The sequence below is a fragment of the Lycium barbarum genome, chromosome 3, assembly GCF_019175385.1.
Source record: "Lycium barbarum isolate Lr01 chromosome 3, ASM1917538v2, whole genome shotgun sequence".
Classification (NCBI taxonomy): Eukaryota; Viridiplantae; Streptophyta; class Magnoliopsida; order Solanales; family Solanaceae; genus Lycium; species Lycium barbarum.
This window is the reverse complement of record NC_083339.1, coordinates 70,128,739-70,144,220: the sequence shown is the minus strand read 5'-3', so window position 1 is coordinate 70,144,220 and position 15,482 is coordinate 70,128,739.

The window sequence follows — 15,482 nt, the reverse complement described above, 5'->3', positions numbered from 1 at the left end:
GCTTTAGTTGATAATACTCTTCTTTGAGCAAAACCCTAGTTTTTCTCCATTTGGATTTCTTGACTTGGATGATCCTTGATGATTCCCTTATCCTTGATTCACTTGTCTTAATGTTATTGATGGCTTATAATCCTTGAAAACTCATACAATAAATGTAGAGAGAAGTTTTAGAGAGAAGTGGTGTAATGTTGTAATGAAATAAAATAAGTCTTGATCCTCATATTTAATGAATTGGAAAATCTGTGTTGGGTGAACAGTGGTCGTCCATGGAGGTTTACGGTCCGTATTCCACTTTACGTACCGTCCTTCGTGGTCATCTTTAAGCTTAAGCAGGACCAGAGACTTTGGCCTGCATGCATGAGATTTACGACCATGGTTTACGGGCCGTAAATCACTTTACGGTCCGTCCACCAGGTCATTTTATACCTTTTCCTCAGTTGGCAGAAAGTTGAAGTTTGGCATGCCAGTTTACGACCTGGCAGTTTACGGACCGTATACCAGTTTACGGTCCGTATTTGCACTTTACGACCACTGGCAGACAGCTGAAGCCTTTGCATGGCAGTTTACGTCTGCCAGTTTACGGACCGTATTGCACTTTGCGGTCCGTATTTTGCAATATACGACCACTGGGCAGTTTTGCCAACTTTCAAATTTTTTTCTCATTTCTCGACTTTTCATTCTAATCATCCACACCCCTTTACATACATTTCCCATGAAACATTATACACTCGCACTCCTCGCACATATCATTAGTTCATTTACTTGCGTACCAACGGGAAATTTTCCGAGGTGTAACAGTAAGTGTGTTGGAGATCCTTCCAGAATCATTCCTGTAGATGATGTTCAAATTACTGAGAAATTGGCTTATGAAGAAGTACCCATTGCCATATTAGATAGGCAAGTGCGAAAGCTCAGAACTAAAGACGTAGCATCAGTTAAGGTCTTGTGGAGAAATAACAATAGAAAAAGAAATGACTTGGGAAGCGGAAGAAGATATGAAGCCTAGATATCCACATTTATTTCCTTCCCCAAAGGAGGTCCAAGACGAGATGCCATTGTCCCCAGGTATGTAATGCTTTCTTTTAATTCTTTTGGGTCGTGTGTGGCCATGTTTCTTGCTGTTGTATTGTGGCCCTATGAGGCGATATTATTTTGGGTTGCTGTGATAGGATCGTAGCGCCATGTTACAAAGGAAACTCTGGCAAAATTTTGTAAAATCCCAGCTAACTTAACATTCGAGGACGAATGTTCTGAAGGGGGGAGAATGTTACACCTCGGACATTTCGAGTTGTTGTGCTGCGAATAGACTAATGCAAGCCTAAGGTGAACATGAAGTTCGTAAAACCTTAAGAAAGGTATTTGGTATATTTAAAGTGTATACGACAAGAGTTTAAAAGATATGTATCGGTGAAACCAAGTTCGTCGAAGGAAGTAAAGTATAGTTGTGTTTGGAGAGGGTTTTGCAAGTATCGAGTTAGCGATTATTTAGTAATGTCTTAGTAAGGAGTTATAGGGCTCCTTAGATGGTTAATGAAGTGTTAAACAAGTGTTAAGAAGGTTCCATAAGGATTTGAGATCAAACGAATTGATGAAATCAATCTCGGGAAAATGGAGTTATTCGACCACTGATGTGGTCCGTATAAATTTATACGGTCCGTATAACAGTCACAGTGAAGGATCATCACTGGAAGTATTATACGGTCACTTATACGGACCGTATAAATGTCCGTATAAATCCTATCGGGCAGCTTTGTTTTTTTTTTTTTTTTTTATAAAAAGATGACCCAAGTGCTCATTTCTTATTTCCCAACTTCTCCACACTTCTTGAGAGCTCTAGAATATTCTATACACCTTAGTAACACTAATCCAAGGGAAATCAAAGAATAATTACCAAGAATCAAGAGAATCAAGTGCAAGGAGGTTCAGTAGGGTTTGTACAAGTCAAGAATTTCTTTGGTATTGAAGTTGGGGTTTTTTTCTCAAGTGAAGCATACTCATCCAAATTTCATTCCTACACATCCATTCCATGTTATTATTAGTATTTGAGTTGTTGAATGACTTGGATTAGAGAAGAAACTAGAATACGAGCTCAAATATGGAAATAATGGTATTTTGTGTAGTAAGTTAATTTGAGTCACGATTCTTAGTATGAGGCGAGTATAATCTCGTTGTGAATGATACTACTAATGTTGAGGAAGTATTATATGAGAATGGATACGGTGTTGTGTTGTAGCTATGGTTGTGGATGATTTTGAAAGGGAATTGTGGGATTGAATACTGTTTAACTTGAAGAAGTTTATTGATTATGATGTTATGGGTGTTGCTATTGACGTTTGGATGTTGTTTATTATATGGAGGAAGTTGTTGAAACAAAGGAAATACTGCCTAATTTTCGTTAGCTCTTAGTCGCCTTAGCTTAGCCTTAAGCATGTTTTTTAATGACCTAATGTAATACGAATTCTCTTGAATGTAGAGTTGTGAGCTTGGAAGGAGAAGGCTTAGTCGTTAAGGAGATGTAAAGGTATGTAAGGCTAGTCTTTTTCTTTCGTTAAGGCATGACTCTTATATTACTACCTTCCATATATTCCATGATCATCTTACATCCCAAAAGTTGAGAGTTGATGATTCTTAAGAGCTTCTCATGAGATAGAAATGAGATATGTTCCATGATAATGATGATGACAATGATGCTATTTTAGAGATTCCAAAGCCTATGAGACGATGATATTATGAGCTTAATAGTCTTATCTTTATGATTTCATTGATGTTATTTCATGTTGTTTCCTCACCTCATGATATTAGTTCCTTCAAGATGAGACATAGCGATGATGATTATTCCATAATGTAATTGGAAGTTACCGACGTTACGCCACTCTGATAGAGTTATAGCTTTTACTTGAGCTCTCATGCATGCTTTATGTTATGTATATCTGACTTTAAACTGTGCCTAGTTGGCCGAGCAGACACCACGGCGTTGGGCGTAAGTGGGCGGCTATAATGATAATTACACCATGCCTAGTTGGCCGAGCAGACACCACTAGTGGGCGGCATGAGATGTTTACCCCAGACACGAGAGGCCCGGACGTGTGCTAATGATGATCACACCATACCTATATGGTCGGGCAGCTTATATATATGTATATATGATATGATGTTATTTAATATAAAAGCTAGCATGCATGATTCCGCCTTAAGAGGCAATCAGTTACAGGTTATCCCTTTACTTTATGTTCTCTCATTTCTTTATTATGTTTGATATACATGCCTTACATACTTAGTACATAGTTCGTACTGACGTCCTTCTCTTTTATGGACGCTGTGTTCATGCCCACAGGTAGGAAGAGAGACGGTCTGGATTCATAAGACTTTATCAGCAGATGTACAGGAGCACTCCACTGCCCCGGAGTTGCCACTTCTTAGTATATTCTTTTGCGTACATATTGGAGCATGGCAGGGTCCTGTCCCGTCCTTATAATTTAAGTATTCTAGTTAGAGGCTTCTAGATACTTATGTGTGGGTAGTAGATGTGATGTGATCTCTTCAGTGCCTATTTGTACCTCATTTTTTTAGCCTTATGGGCCTATGTATATAAATGCATGCTTTTGGGAGATATGTAGTGATCATTTCATAGTAAGCAACACTTTGAGAAACTATATTCATTCAGGTTGGATAGGATAGCTAGCATGAAGAGTGGTGCTCGGTAGCCAGCTCCGGGTACCCGTCATGGCCCTCTAGTTGGGTCGTGACAAGGAGAATAGGATATAAGGGTGCAAAGAGGAAGTAATATGTTTCTTCTAACCAGAAAGCAGAGAAAGAGGTGAATGCTTATATAATAAGGAAGTCAAAGAGACAAGTCGCTCCGAAGGAAGTTTATACACTAAGAAGAAGTTGACTGATCCTTATGTACTTTTGTAAGACTGAGATATTAGACGAACTCGATACATTGATATATATATATATATATATATATATAGTACGGGCATAGGTTGGAAAGTCGGAGCTTGGCCCATGATTATGGGTAAAAGAATATCTGTTTGTACAGACCAGCCCTACGGACCCTTAGCAACGCCACAGGGCAATAGACTTTTTTTTTATCAAAGCATAAGCCATCTGACCTATGTAGTTTTATTGCAAAATCAAAGTATTTACACAAATAAAGTGAAAGAGAAGAAAAAAAGGAAAAGTAAGCAGAAACCTAAGCTAGTCTACTATAAGTATTGTTACAAAATTAAAGAGTGCTAGGCTAGAACTAAATGCTGGAACTTCTACTGCTTTGGTTTGTTGTCATAATCAGACACCTCAAGCTCTCAGCAGGTGCTATGACATCAAAACCAGTTGATAAATCAAGCAGAAACAAGTTGCATTCATCCAAACTGCAGCTTCAGCAATTCTTTGTAACTTCTATTATTATTAACCATGTAGCCTTGTTTTCCTTGTGTGCAGATCATGTAAAGCCTCTGTGTGTATATTCTATAACTTTCCTTCTCAGGACAGCTGTAGTAGAACTTACAGTAAGCATTTCTGAATTACACATCCTGTATATCAGTATTGGCATCACACCATTGTTGTTGTGTGACTTTTGTGTGTCCGAGGTCACCTTATGTTCAGTATGGTTCTCTAGGTCAACATGGTGAGTATCTGAATTGTGGCATGTTGCTTTTATCACTATTAAGTATCCTCCTTGCCTGAATTGGTAGTTCTTGATAGTTGTTTATCTGAATTGTACCTGCAAAATCAAAAACCATGTTAGCTAAATAATCTGCCAGTGCACTGCCTTCCCTGAGGAATTGACCAATCTGCACATGGCCTCCTTCTGCCCATCTCCTTATCCTCCTCACCATCAGTCTCACATATCATGGAATTTAGAATTTATTAAGGATGGTTACATGACAAGGGGTCATTACTATCGATACGAAAGGAAGGATAAGTAAGGAAAGAAAGAGACATAATAATATGATAGTTAGAAGAAAGATAAGAAGAAACAACAAGGTAAAAGGGATAACGAAAAGCGGGTACCGAATATACGAAATGTATGTAACAAAAAGAAAGGAAACATGTTATGAACAGAAGAAAAGAGATTTGAAGAAAAAGGTGAATACAAAACATCTACCCGTTATGACGACTTCGATAAGTAGAGTATGAAGGAAATGCACCCCTTATGAGTACTTCGGTGTTAAGTAAGAATTTTAGTGGGTACTTTAAGACGATTGAAATTTTTAAGTACTTCGGTGTTAAGTATGAATTCTAGTGGGTACTTTAAGACGATTGAGATTTTGAAGGAAGTGCAATGATATGTGATAAGTGATCATTTCAATCGAGACACGAGATGATAAAATTATTGAGTACCTCAATTCTCCATATATCAGTAAAGGACAACTCTAAACCTATTCTAAGTTCCTCCGACGATTCCGCCGGACTTCTAAGAGATCCCTAAAAGGACCACACTTCGCCACATCAATGGTACACCGGAATAGCAGAGAAGTATACATCTACAGTATTACGAGTTGATTGAGGGAAATTGCAAAATGACCAAACCCTGAGTTTTAAAACAAGTTGTTGCCAAAGGAAAGTTTAAGGTATTCATGGTTGTGCCTAAAGTTATCTTTCTGCGAATTGTGTTATTTAAGTAAAAGAAGATGGAGTAAAACATGGAAATAAATGAGATATTATTCTAGTGTTGACCATTTTAAGTATTTGTAGAGGCGGTTATAAATGGAAATCACAGTTAAGGACGCAAGTAAGTTGTTCCTAATGTTGCGATGTCTTCAAAGTAGATCACTAAAGGGTAAAAAATTAGTAGAAACCCGAATATGAGTATGAAAGCTAAGACGGCATAGTTACGGATTTTGTTGGGAAGGAATTATGGGATAATTATAGGCTATTTCGGATAAGATGACTTGTGCGTGAAATGATTTATATGTTGCAAGTCATCCCGTGCATTCAACATTACCGGCTTCCTCTAGTGAGCCACCTAGACAGAGAGCTCCTGTGATCTCAGGTACTATTTCTGTCCGTCATAGAGCAGCATCTGTGTTATTGCATCCTGGATCCACTTATTCGTATGTATCTGCATTTCATGCCGTTGGTTGGGATTTACCCTGTGATAGCACAGATATGCCTGTTTATGTGTCTACTCCAGTCGGAGATTCTGTAGTTGTTGATCGAGTTTACCAGTCTTGTTTAGTTACATTTATGGGTTATGACACCTACGTAGATTTGATGATTCCGGATATAGTGGACTTTGATATTATATTAGGTATGACCTGGCTTTCTCCTTATCCTGCGATCTTGGACTGTCATGCCAAGATAGTCACTTTAGCCATGCCAGGCATCCCTAGGCTTGAGTGGAGAGGTACTCCTAGTCCCGCTCTGAAAAAGATTAGATCCTTCTTTCGGGCAAAAAAACTAGTAAGTAAGGGGTGTTTAGCGTATTTGGTGCATATTCGTGATACGACTGTTACATCTCCACCCCTTGAGTCTATTCCTATTGTGAGCGAGTTCGCGAAGCTATTTTCGTCAGATTTGCCAGGTATGCCACCCGATCGTGACATTAATTTCTGTATCGACGTGGACTCAGGTAATCATCCTATTTCCATCCCACAATATCGGATGACACCAGCCGAGTTGAGAGAACGTAAGGAATAATTGAAGGATTTATTGAGCAAGGGGTTCATTAGATCGAGCGTCTCCTCTTAGGGTGCTCCAGTGTTATTTGTGAAGAAGAAATATGGGACCATGAGATGTGCATTGATTACCGCCAGTTGAATAAGGTCACTATCCGGAACAATTTCCCTATGCCTCATATTGATGATATATTTGACCAGCTTCAAGGTGCTTTGGTGTTTTCTAAGATTTATTTGTGTTCCGGCTATCATCAGTTGAAGATTAGGGAGGATGATATTCTGAAGACAGCATTTCAGACGAGATGTGGCTACTATGAGTTTCTAGTGATGTCTTTCGGGCTTAGCAATGCCCTAGCTGCATTTATGACTTTGATTAATGGCATCTTCAGGCCGTTCCTTAATTCTTTTGTGATTGTGTTTATTAATGACATCTTAGTGTATTCCAAGAGTAGAGTAGAGCATGAGAGCCATCTTCGTACCGTCCTTGGGTTGTTCAAGAAATATAGTTTGTTTGCTAAATTTTCTAAGTGTGAGTTATAGTTAGAGTCTGTAGCATTCTTAGGTCATGTAGTGTCCAAGGAGGGGATTATGGTTGATCCACAGAAGATTGATGCTGTGAGGGGTTGGGCGAGGCCCACTACTGTTATCGAGATTAGTAGTTTTGTAGCTTTTGCCAGTTATTACTGTCGTTTTGTGAAGGGTTTTGCTGCCATTGCTTCGTCCTTGACCAGATTGACTTAAAAGGATGTTACCTTCCAGTGGACGGATGATTATGAGGAGAGTTTTCAAAAGCTCAAGCTTCTTTTGACCACAGCCCCGATCCTAGCCTTACCTGTGGAAGGCAAGGACTTTGCGGTCTATTGTGATGCTTCCCGTATGGGTTTGGGTAGAGTGTTGATGGAGGGTAGAGTGATAGCTTATACTTCCCATCAATTGAAAGTTCATGAGAAGAATTACCTTACCCATGATTTGGAGTTGTTGGCCGTAGTCTTCGCTTTGAAGCTTTGGAGGCATTACTTGTACGGTGTCCATTGTGAGGTTTTCACCGATCACCATAGCCTTCAACATGTGTTTACTCAGAGGGATCTTAATTCCAGGCAGCGTCGATAGATGGAGCCCTTGAAGGATTATGACATCTCTATTCTGTATCACCTTGGAAAAGCCAATGTGGTGGCTGATGCCTTGAGTGGCAAGGCAGTGAGTATGCGCAGTTTAGCTTGATTGGTTGCTTTTGAGCCTCCGTTGGCCATGGAGGTTCAGACTTTCGCCAAAAGTTTCATCGGTCTCGACATCTCGACCCCGGGCAAGATTTTGGCTTGTATAAAGGCGAGATCATCATTATTGGATTGGATCAAGGCTCATCAATTTGAGGATTCTCAGTTGAGCAAGATCCAAGATAAGGTGTCAAGAGGTGAGGCCAAGGAGGCCGTGCTTGATTCTGAGGGCATTCTGAGGATTAGAGGACGCGTATGCGTTCTCGTGTTGGTGACCTGATTCAGTTGATCTTATCTGAGGCCCACAGCTCTCGCTATTCCATTCATCCGGGAGTGACTAAGATGTACCGTGACTTGAGATAGCCCTATTGGTGGTGTCGTATGAAGAGGGATATAGTTGATTTTGTGGCTAAGTCTGGAAATTGTCAACAGGTAAAGTATGAGCGCCAGCGACCCATTGGGGTGTTTCAGAGGATGCCCATTCCCGAGTGGAAATGGGAGAGGATTACCATAGATTCTGTCACGCGTCTTCCGAAGACCCTTGGCAAGTTTGATTCTATTTGGGTGATAGTAGATCGATTGACTAAGTCCTCTCACTTTGTTCCGGTTCAGGTTTCTTATACAGTGGAGAAGTTAGGCAAGATGTATATTCGGGATATTGTGAGATTAAATGGGATCCCTATTTTTGTTGTATCTGATTGGGGTACTATCTTCACTTCTCGATTCTGGAGAGCGTTCCATGATGAGTAGGGTACCCGATTGGACTTTAGTACAACTTTCCATCCCCAGACCTATGGCCAGTCCGAATGGACCATTCAGGTGCTTGAGGACATGTTGAGAGCATGTGTTATTGATTTTGGTGGTCAATGGGATCAACACTTTCCCTTGGTGGAGTTTGCGTACAACAACAGTTATGATTCAAGTATTGGTATGGCGCCTTTTGAGCCTTTATATGGTAGGAGGTGTAGATCTCCGATTGGTTGGTTCAATGGGTTTAAGGTTCGACCTGGGAGCATGGATCTATTGAGAGAGTCCCTTGATAGGGTGAGAGTCATTCAGGCAAGACTCATGGCAGCTCAGAGCTGACAGATCATGTATGCGGACCGGAAGGTTCGGGATTTGAAGTTTTCTATTGGTGATCCGGTTCTGTTGAAGGTTTCCTTTATGAAGGGTGTTATGATGTTTTGTAAGATGGGAAAGTTAAGCCCTAGATACAATGGCCCGTTTGAGATCGTGGATTGTATAGGCGATATAGCTTATAAGTTAGCATTGCCACCAGGTTTGGCGGGAGTTCACTCGATTTTCCATGTTTCGACCCTAAAGAGATACCATGCTGATAGTACATACATTATCCGTTGGGATTCAATATTGCTTGATGATAATTTAACTTATAAAGAGGAGCCTATCGCGATCTTGGATAGGCAGGTTCGAAAGTTGAGATCCAAGGAGATTGCTTCTATGAAAGTGCAATGGAAGCACCGTCCTGTGGACGAGGCTACTTGGGAGACTGAGTCTGATATGCGTAGCTGATATCCCCAGTTGTTCACTGATTCAGGTATTTCCCCACTTTCCTGCTTTACTTGCTCGAGGACGAACAACGGTTTAATTGTTTTTTTTATGTAACGACCCATTTGGTCGTCATGGACCTTTTGGCACTTTCGCCACTTCCGAGCATTGATTGACTTACTTTTGACCCGAGATTGACTTTTAGACAAAAGGACCTTTTTCGGAGTTTCGTCAACTCCGAGAGTTCCGGATGATTTTTTCGAACTTGTATTTATGATTGGTTCGGTTCCCAATGCATTTTGGTGCATTTCAAGACTTTGGATGGGAAATGGGAAGTAGGCACCGGTGGTTGACTCAGTCAACGAGAACTCCGTTGGAAATTTTGAGACCACGAGTGCGTTCGTAGCGTATTTTTGTATGGGTTTAGGTGGTCGGATTCTGAGCACGTGGCCTCGGGAATAACCCGAAAATCAGATTGAAGACTTAGAGAAATTTGAGAAATCTGGTGTCTGGTGTCGCTATTCCGCCCTAGCAGCACCGTTGTGACGGTGTGATGACCGTTGGGGCGGTGATGGGCAATATAGACCATACCGCTGCGGCGGTAGCCTAGCCGCCGTAGCGGCTCTCCTTCCGTCGTGGCGGTCACGGGCAGTGTTATTTCATTTAATGTGTCTTAAATAAGACTTAGACCCTCATGATTTCATATCTCGATATTGGGGCCTAGAGAAACTGTTCTTGGAGAAAATTAATTTGAAGAAACTCTTGGAGGTAAACTTTGCCTAATCATTTACTCTTCCATAATCACGATCATCTTAGAATTCCCCCTTCCCTTTTACAATCCCTTAGAGTTGGAATTTGAAGAAGGGTTTTGGGAGATTTTCCCTTAGGGTCCTATATGATAAATTGATGATGTTGATGATAAAACTTGATGAACCTAAGCTTAGCAATCACATATCTTTCACTTTTAACTTTCAATTTCGGATTTGGAGAATTAGGGTTCATACCCAATTTGGGGACTTTTACTAGAAATCAGATTAGGGGATAATTCTTTAGCTAAATCAACAATTAATGATGGGGTTATGTTTACCTAGGATTCAATTTGGTATTTTACCCGTGAATTTCCCATTTTGCCCTTGTGGGCCCGTTTCCCCAATTTCTAGGGTTAAAATGGACCTAATTGATATCATAGAAATATTAGTATCATTATTCATGATTTGTTATTTAGAATTCGATTATGCTAAGACTACTTTGGTTATGAGCTTCAGAGGAAGGGCAAGGCGATAGAGTGACTTGTTGGTGTTACAGTTCGGCAGTCCAGGTAGGTTATGGTTTACCTTTGGTGAGACTTAGTATAGTGAATCAGATATTTAGATTATGTTGTCGGAGACAGCATGTGAACCTTCGGGTGTGAAGTTGGGATGGATATTGCCTTAGGTTGGGTCTTCATATGTGTTGGGACTAGCCACCACGTTATATGCGTTCAGCTGTTTAATTGTGTTGGATTGATGCCATGTGTAGTTAGTAGATAGTGAATGTCACTTGTTGTACTGATTTGGATAGGATTGACATACCCGTTGTTGGTATTTGTACTATGATACATTATTGGCGTACCCGTTGTTGGTACTGAGTTATTGATATATGTTGGCATACCCACTGTTGGTATTGTGATGTTATACATTGTTGGCGTACCCCGTTGAGGTACATGTGGTATTAAGCTTGCTTGTTGATGATTGACATATGCATTTCACACATTCTCTCATATTATCATGCATGGCCGGTATCCGGTAATGATCCGGTATCGTTGATTGAGCGAAACTGATATTTGATAAACTCTTTTACTTGAGTGATTGTGAAAAAGGCCGATGTGCGAAGATCCATTCCGGAATCGTTGTTTATATCAAACTGATACTTGCTAAACTCTTTTACTTGAGTGATTGTGAGGAGGCCGATATCCAAAGTTCAATTCCGGAATCGTTGATTTATGAAACTGATATTTGATAACTCTTTTCAGTGATTGTGAAGAGGCCGATGTCTGATGGTTATATTCGGGCATCGTTGTGCATGGCTGATTTCGATGTTATCCCGGATTCGATTATAGTGCATGGGCGTCGCGGGTCCCTAGAGTGGTGCCGATGAGACTCCCACTGTGACCAATTAGCCATGGTCCCGTCTGTCTGTTTGGCAAAGATCCGAGACGAGTGGCACTCAGACTTCGCGAGTCACACGGGGTTGTGCTGCCGAGACGTCGATATTTCGGTCCGGAGTACATGTGTACATCTCTTTTACATAGCATGGCATGGCATCACATTCATACCATTATTGCATTGCATTATGACTTGAGTGAGATGTTGTGATGACTGTATTGTGATGATTGTGTTGTTGATTCTATAGTGTTGATTGTTAAAGGATTAGATATACTCAGACTTTTTATATTAGGGTTAGATACTTACATAGGTGTTGATGGATACTCGGTTACGATTATATTGTCTCATGCTTGATTGGTTTACTTGTTTATCTGCGTTATTTTCGGAATTGTGTTAACTATGCTTAGTCGGCCTATGATGCCTACCAGTACTGTTGTTTGTACTGCACTTGGTGCATTCTTTTATGAATGCAGAGTGTCAGGCCGGATCTACTTCTCTGACTCGTGGCTGATCGACTCCTCAGCTTCTACTTGAGTTTTCCAGGGTGAGCATGGAGTCCGCTGACCTCGGAGACTCTTATATTTTTTATGTCTTACTTTTCTTTTAAGACAGAAGTTGAGACATTTTATGTATTATTATTCAGACCAGAGCTATTCGGATTTAGATGCTGTTGTATGACCATACCAGATACCAGTGTGGATTCATTTACTTCCGCACTTATCTATATTTTATTACATTGTGAGACTTACGTCATTTACTTCTTCCACTATTTTATTATATTTATTTATTGTGAACGTTGAGTTAAGGGTTCGCCTATCTAGGTGGGAATGGTAGGTGCCCGCATGACCTAGGCTGAAATGGGTCGTGACACGACATAAGAATGGACATTGTGCAGAGAGTTATTTATACAATGAATGTTGATCTTATATGGTAAGAAGGTGTTACACCTCACATTTTCTGAGCATGATCATGCCATGTACTTCACCGTATTAATGGAGTATCGGAGACGCCCCATGAAGTTTTAGAAGGTAAAAGCCATGGAAAGTTCGTAACAATGAGGTAAAGCATGAATTACGATCTCGTAAGTCGTAACCGGGAAGGACAACCTTGAAACCAAAGGACAAGACCATTATCAAGTATGATTAATGATAAATATCATGTATGGAGTGTTTCAGAAGATTCCGGGACCAAGCAAATCAAAGAAAATAATTTTGTCGAATGTTTTGAAAAACGTTGGTAGAATTTTTGGAATTTTTGGTCAACTTTGGAGGGGTATATCACCAGGTATATTAGGAGTTTTAAGGTGTTTCAAAAGCCTAAAATGAATTTTTTCGAGTCTAGTTTCCAACGCAATACACCGCTCTTCAAAATGACATCGGAGTAGGGAGTTATGGCCATTTAAGACAAAGACTCGAAGCTGCCAAATGGCTTCCGCGGGTCCCACTTGAGAAGGTCGGTGGAACTGACTTATGAGGGGTATAAATACCCCCATTAAATCCATTTTTTCAGCATTTTACATTCTCAATAGTCCTAGAAACATCTCAACACATACCCAGACATTTATAGCCCATTAAATAAAGAATTTAACAAGATTACACCAAACTAGTCCATGAAAGGTGATTGTTCTTGCTTCTACTTGATGTTGTGGTAAGTTTAGTCTTGAAGAAAGTTGGTGTGGCTGAATTTCTTCAAGTATAAGGTATGTTCTTCATCCTATCTCTTATGTTGAGTTGATTTGAAGGTTTAGCGAATCTTAAAAGTGAAAATAGCTATGGAGGAAAGGTCATAAAGTGTTGTGTTGTAGTTGTTGTGTTTATGGACTATTTTGAGCATGTTGTGGCCATGTGGCTGGGCTGATTTACATGTATAGAGATGGTATCTAATGTTGTTGGTGTGTTGATGGGATTATGTTCCTTGATTTGAAGAAAGGAAGTGTATATTGTTTTTGTATGTTGAAAAACATCGTGTAGGATGTTTTATGGAATATTTTGGTATTGATGATGATTTGGTTGATATTATTATTACTATTGTTGTTGTTTTGTTGGTATTGTTATTTCGGGCTAGGGATATAAACAGGGGAGATACTGCCCGAATTTCAGCAGATTTTAAAAGGAATTAATTTGAGGGCTAAAGACAAGCATATGACGATAAGCCTAACGATAATATGAATTCTCTTGAATGTAGATTTACGAGCTTGGGAGGATAAGCGTTAAATAATTAAAGTTAAGATGACCGAAAAAGTATGTTAAGGCTAGCCCCTTTCTTTCAAAAGGCATGATTCATATGTTATGATTCCATAAATGTTTCCATGACCTCCTTGTTTTCAAAAGCTAGAAGTTCATGATTCTTAAAGCTTCTCATGATGTTAAAGATGAGAATGTTTTTATGATGATTAAAATGATAATGATGATTTTATGTTGAAAGGTTCCAAGTTTATGATTTCATTGTTATTATGAGAATGTTGAGTTATTTCATATTTTTTCTCGATTTTATTCATAGTTGTTGATCTCACCTTATAACAATTGTTCCTTCAAGGTGAGATAGAGCGATGATGATTATTCCATAATATAATCGGAGGTTACCGACCTTACGTCACTCCGATAAAGTTGTAGCCTTCATATGCGCTTTCATGTATGTTATTTACGTCATGTATATGTACATATGATATATATATGGATCGGGCCGTACGTTCCTCGGCACTAACATATATGGATCGGGTCGTACGTTCCTCGGCACTAACATATGATATGTATGGATCGGGCCGTACGTTCCTCGGCACTAACATATGATATATATATATATATATATATATATATATATATATGCATCGATACATACGTTCCTCGGCACTAACATATGGTATTTATGGATCGGGCCGTACGTTCCTCGACACTAACATATAATATTTATGGATCGGGTCGTACGTTCCTCGGCACTAACATATATGGATCAGGCTGCACGTTGCACAACAGTATATTTATGGATTGAGTTGTACGTTCCACAGCACTAACATTTATGGATCAGATTGCACGTTCCGCAACACTAACACTTATATATGTGTGTGTATATATATATATATGTATCTGTGTGTGCTTACTTACATATGATTTTTTAAAATGTACAGGTTATCTCTCTTATTCCATGTTACCTTTCGTATCTACCTTATGTTGTTATTTATGCCTTACATACTCAGTATATTGTTCATACTGATGTCCTTTCTTGTGGACGTTGCGTTCATGCCCGCAGGTAGACAGGTACACAGATTTGACCCGTAGGTGGTTTATCAGCGGATTCTCAGGAGCACTCCACTTACTTCAGAGCTGCAGTCTATTGGTATTGGTCCTTATGGTCACTTGTATTCCATGTAGAGGCTCGTAGATATGTGTGTATAGTTAGACATTTCATAGCCCTACTGGTCCATGTCATTGTATAACATTTTAGTAGCCTTATCTGCTGGTGATGATGGACATAACTGTTTAAGATTATATAGAGATGTGCCGTTTTATTGTGATATATGTCCTTACAGATCATGATATCCAGGAGCTATCTTTATGGTCCACCCAGAAATGTTTATGTGATGTATGTTTAGAGGTGCGCGGTTTGTTAGGCCTGGGTGCCCGTCCTGGCCCTCTCGTTGGGTCGTGACAAAAGTGGTATCAGAGCAGTTCGTCCTAGGGAGTGTCTAGGAGCCATGTCCAGTAGAGTCTTGTTTATGGGTGTAAAGCGCGCCACACTTACAAACAAGAGGCTGTAGGGCATTTAGGAATGATTGACCTTTCTTTCTCATCCTAGATCGTGCCGTAGAGTTAACTTATAGGATGTGATGTTGTTACACATCGAAAAATTTTCCGTTGATGCACAGTGAATAGACTAACAGAGGGCACAAAGTATAAGATGTTTCAATAAGTAAGAAATATCATTTGATGTTCCTAATTGAGATTTCAAAGACATTCGAGGTAAGAGAAGAAAGTTGTCCAAGAAAGGCAAGGTATACG